We start from the raw sequence: 5,758 nt of genomic DNA, 5'->3' as shown, positions 1-5,758 counted from the left end.
ATCATTAACTATGAGCCCGCAAGTGTTGTAATCTTATAATCCTAGAATTTATGTATTTAGGTGCTTTCATAGTTCATATGTCTATATGTGTTATGTGAATTAGAATTCTTGCGAACGTATATTAATTCATGTATCTTTTCTTCGCATGAACCCGCCTTCGAGTTCAAGCGGAATCTTTCCCATAGTTGCATTGTCGAGGTGAGCCATTGACGCCCATCTCCCTGAGTCAATTTCGAAGGCCCTAAGGAGACATTCTCATAGTGCATGGATAAGAGGAGATCAAAGAAGACGAGGGGTTAAAGTCCCACATTTGAAGCGGCTAAGAGACTCAAAAGTCTCATTTGTTATTTTATTTACTTATGGTTGTTTTTATTTATTTTATTTATTTATTTATACATTCATTTGGGCCTCGAAACTTACTTTTACACAACTTGTTTTCCTAAAATCAGCCACTTTTCAACAAATCAATCTTTTTGAAGTTAGTCAAAAGATAGTTTTCAAACAGTTCGAATAACCTCAAGTTAGCGGATGTTTTAGGTGCTTTAACACTTCCTAAAACGTTAATTGGAACCGCTTACACAGAATTTTCTAATTTTAAATGATTTTTTCTATTTTGGACTGTTTAAAGCAACGTTATAAAGGTTTATTAAGTCTTTTTCAAAATTAAGTGGCGAATCTCTTGAAAGTTAAAATTTCTGTAAAACAAAAATGGCAACTCCACTGGGAATATTTCACTAGGTTCTAACCAAATATTTGATGTCTTTTTTCGACTAACTGTTTTACGTGTTTATGTGTTTCGATTCTTTTGGAATTTAATTATTGCATTTCATGGCATGTTCCTGCATTGATTATTATATTGTTTTGGGATTTCGTGGATGTCCCGACCCTTGTTGTTCAATTCCAAATATAATATTGGAAACACGACAGTTTACTGGCACGTTAGGCGGTCAAGGCTGTTCGAGTTTCCAAACTCAAGCTGTCCACTTGGGAACCTGTTTCCAAACCCACTCTAGACACTTAAGATAGAGCTAAACCAAAACTCTCTTTTAGGCATAAGCCTAGGACGACCAATACCCGAGGGGGTATTAGGCCCATTAGAAAACGTTCCTTGCATCTATTGACCTCGAGTCAATTACCGATGAATCATATTTATGTGTTGAAGAAATATATATTTATTTGATCCAATCCATTATCCTTTGGGGTTGGGAGAGGGCTTACTTTGCTTACTTTCGTGTAATGATGCTTTAATCATAGCGAGCCAGACAAGATGTTGATTGATTTGAACGGTTGCATGATTTTGTAGACTAATGATTTAGAGCAAAGTTATACAAAAATCGCTTGGTCATCAATAGATGTTGCCAAAGACAAGAAGTGGACAAAGCTAAGAGGGAGAAGGCCGATAGGAGAGCATTCAGGAACTAGTATTTCCTATCCCTGCGCGGGATATTTTCTTTTTCTCATGTTATTTTCCCCTTCCCTAAAGACGGTATCCCTTTTGTGCAACTTTTGTAGGCATTTATGCCATTTATGTATACCTATGAAGGTTTTGGGGGATAATGAGTTGCCTTTAAAAAGGCGTATATTTTCTTCAAAATTCGCCAGGCCTAAACCCTTGGCTCAAAAGGGTCACCCCAGTTAGGATACGCGTTATTATAATATTTATGTGATATAACTGCCTTATGTGTTTATGTGTGTTTGTTTGAGTCAAAGAAAAATTTATCCACTATGCTCCCATGGATCAGTTTGGCTATGACACAAAACAACTCTATGTGTTTACTTCTTATCAAGTATCTTGCATTACTTATCACATATGGAAACTAACACATCTACCTTTGAGTTATTTTACTTTACAGATAATAAAAAATTACTCCGTGTTTAAATAAGCTGGTAGAATATCCTTACTTCACTCGATCAAAAGCGCATAAGATTCCATACCCTAATCATCATTCAAACATGTCTGGAAGTGATGAAGAAAATGTGTTGACATCAGGGACAATGTAATAGCGGAACAAAGCGAGATGATTGCTGAACTCACAAGAAAATTAGATATGCTTCAGGAGGAGATGAATTGTACTTGAGATTTGGCTAATTTGGCTATCTATGTCAACCCCCTCGCTCCAGGAGGACATGGAATTCCACTGTAAATCCCTCCCCTTAGCACGCCTATTCTCAGGGACCATCCAAACTATATATCATCCATCTCCGCTTCTCAGCTTGTCCAAAACACTAATTGAGAAAATAATCCAAATGCTTACCATCTACAAAATCCATCTCTAACCCCACAAAATCCATCTCCAAATCCAAAAAACCCACTCCAAATCCACAAAATCCATCTCCAAATCCACAAAACCCGCTCCCAAATCCATAAAATTCGCTCCCAAATTTACAAAATCCATCTCTGAATCCACAAATTCATTTCCAAATCTGCAAAATATCTCTCTGATCCCACCAAACTACTCTCAAGTTCCACAAAACTTTTCTAATTTCCAAAACGTCCTCCCCACCTACCACCCAACCTCCTTTCATCCTTAAAATCAAGCTACCTTTCCAAATCCTTCTCATGTCATCATATCTCATCAAATCTACAATTTCTTTCCCAATCATGAGGTAAAACATTACGAGGAAAAGGAAAAAAAGTGGGGGACCAAACATGAAATGTAGTTGCTTGCCATGAATGAAGAGATTATGAGGATCAGGGAATTTCATAGGACGAGGGGTAATGATAGTTTGGGTTACGATGATCTATATGTTCACCCTGGAGTAGATCTACAAGAAGGATACAAGGTCCCTAAATTTGAAGTGTTTGACAATACTTGAAATCCAATGGCCCATCTGAGAAGGTATTGTGATCAAATGGTGGGGGTAGGAAAATGAAGCATTATTGATGTGCTTATTCAGCTGAAACTTAAGCGGCGAATCCTTATATTGGTTCATGTCTCAAGAATTGAAAAGATGGACTAGTTGGAGGACATTGGCCAAAGGTTTCCTTGATAGGTTTGTGATCTTGGGTGTATTTATATGTCCAAACACCGCTATTTATCCATATTTAGACTTGTTTCGAGAATAAAAAGTATGCTAAACATATTGAGTTACTAATTAAATTGTGTTTTGTGGTTAACCGATGTGATTAGAGAAACAGAATTTATTTCTCATGGATTTGGAATAAAATGGGATGCATATCATGATGAGGCAAAGGACCATGTGAATCAAAGGCAAAAACATATGGAGATACACTAGAGAAAAGAGAAAAGAAAGGAGCTGAGGATTTACGAGATGAAGGAAAAAAACTGGAGAAAAATACCAGTGACACGACGCGATCTCAATGCGTCACATCAACTGGTAATATATTGTGCCTTAGCTAAATTTTGAAGAACAATTTCCAATGCATCGATGTGATGTCAATGCATCGCGTCGATGCATGATTTTTGTGACTCAGCAGAAATTCCATGTGCTACTTCAGTGCATCGATGCAATATGAATGTGTCGTGTCGATACTTCAAGTCTTGAAACTTAGCTGAATATTAAGGAGCAACTTCCAGTGACACAACGCGATGTCAAGGCATCGCGTTGTGTGGTGAAAAAATGGACTTAACCTGATTTTCAAAGAAGAATTCCAGTGTGACATCGCGATGTTGACGCGATGCGTTGGTTAGCTCAATGCGATTTGTGATGCATTGCATCAAGAGTGCATATCTGGTGAAATTTTACTAAGTATAAAAGGAACACGTAAGCATAATTGCAAGGACTTTGGTAAGCACAACAACGGCAGAAAAGCATAAAATTCTCTCTTTTAGGATTCTTAATATTTCTTTTGAACTTCTTTACTTCAAAAATTATTTTGGGTATGATTAATTACTTATTTTGGATGTTGAATTCAAACATAAGTGGCTAAACACCCTTGTTCTGAGGTCGAGGTCAATAACATGATTACTCTTTGATATTCTTATTCGTAGTTTCTTTTTGGATTATTATCTGGATTGTTCTTAATTTTTTGAGCTTACTATTTTGATGAGTGACCACCATTAGAATATATTTATATTTCTATATGCATCTGGGAGGAGAATCGTAGGATAAAACAAAGAAATTAAGGAGTAAGGTTCTTATCCTTTTATAAAATAAGAGGTTTGAATAAGCATCTAGGATAGGGATATACCTAGAAGCCTTGCTTGGTTCAATTGCAAGAAGATAACTTTATGAATCTAGAAGAATTATTGTATCTATGCGGGAGTTGTAGCTACAAAATTCAATAGATAGAAGATTTGAGGTCGGGAGACCCAGATCGTGGTATAAACCTTGCGAATCAACAACCCTATAACCAATTAAACTATGATAAGAATGGATATTTGTATGACCTTTTGAAATGCCTCAACCCTGGAATCCTCATCATTATCGATTGCAACCATTACTTACTTTGCTTTAGTCACAACTTGTTCTTTCTTCTTTACTAATTTACATTTTTATTCACAAATTTTCAAACATCTTGATACTCTATAACACTTAATACCTAGTTGTCTAAAACTAAAAGTTGGTTAAATTTCTAGTTGCTTAGTCCTCGTGGGAACGATATCTGACTGTCTAAGTCTTTATACTACTTGTACGATCACGTACATTTGCGTGTGCATAGAGACGCAATAAGTTTTTGGCACCGTTGCCGGGGACTAGTATAATTAGTAAATTTCTTAATTTTTGGTTTTTGATAATAAGTTTAAGTGTTAAAAACTAGATCTTAGCGACTGAATTTTTACAGGTCTAGCTAAATACTGGATTGGCTAGAGATAAAGAGTTGGTAGAGCCTTTTGCAGAATCGAAATTGATTTTTCATCAAAGGCGAAGAGCTTAACATTTCATTCAACAGGATCAGATGGCTGAAATACGAGATTCGAATGTTCTTAACCCCCATGCTCCAGTTAATCCAAATGCTGGAAATGTTCTAGCTCCGGTTATTCCAGCTGTTCCTGTTCAACCAGTCGCAAGACCTATTCATGAGGTGACAATCTTACTCACGAACCATATGACTAATAGCATTTGGAAGCCTGAGCTAGGAGGTCGATTTGAACTGAAGTAGAATATGGTACAACTGTTGAATTCAGTAGGGCAATACACAGGTCCTTCACATAAAAACCCGTAGCAGCACATACAGACTTTTCTGGAAATAAGTGATACATACATTCTTGAAGGGGTGAATGTTGATTATGTCAGATTGACACTCTTCTCTTTCTCTCTAATGTTGGAAGCAAAGAGATGGTTATATGCTCCACCACTCTCCATCACTTCATGGGAAGATTGCGCTTGAAAGTTCCTTATTAGATTCTTCCCATCACAGAATACTGCGCGTTTGAGGAGTGAGATCTTGAGTTTCAGAAAAAAATATGGAGAAAATCTCTACCAAGCTTGAGAGAGATTTAAAGGCATGCTCAAAAAATTGTCCTCATCACCATCAATCGAATGATGTCTTGGTGCACATATTTATAGAAGGCCTTGAGTCTAATACAAAGATTCTCTTGGTTTCAGCAGTAGGAGGCCAAGATTTGAAGAAAACTTATGAAGACTTGTATACATTATTGAATCGAATTTCACAAGGGAATCCTGATTGGCATGCAGAATCAAAGAGTGCTCCCAAGAAGGTTATAGGGGTACTGGAGGTAGATCAGTTCACTGCATTATAAGCATAGATTGCAGCAATCAAAATAATATGACTACTCAGCTGAACAGCCTAAAGTTGGGTGTGACACAAACAACAGCCGCAACAAACAGCCGC

At 36.9% G+C, this 5,758-nt stretch overlaps 1 non-coding gene across 1 annotated transcript; it reads right to left on the bottom strand.

Moving 5' to 3' along the window:
• Window positions 1-5,332: 5,332 nt before the first annotated feature.
• LOC124886201 lies at window positions 5,333-5,440 on the bottom strand. The gene has a single exon (XR_007043287.1). It is a non-coding gene; the product is annotated as a small nucleolar RNA R71 (small nucleolar RNA).
• Window positions 5,441-5,758: the final 318 nt, after the last annotated feature.

This window comes from Capsicum annuum, chromosome 7 (assembly GCF_002878395.1).
Source record: "Capsicum annuum cultivar UCD-10X-F1 chromosome 7, UCD10Xv1.1, whole genome shotgun sequence".
In the NCBI taxonomy this organism is placed as follows: Eukaryota; Viridiplantae; Streptophyta; class Magnoliopsida; order Solanales; family Solanaceae; genus Capsicum; species Capsicum annuum.
Note: the sequence above shows the minus strand (reverse complement) of the source record. Positions and strands in the feature narration are given on the sequence as shown.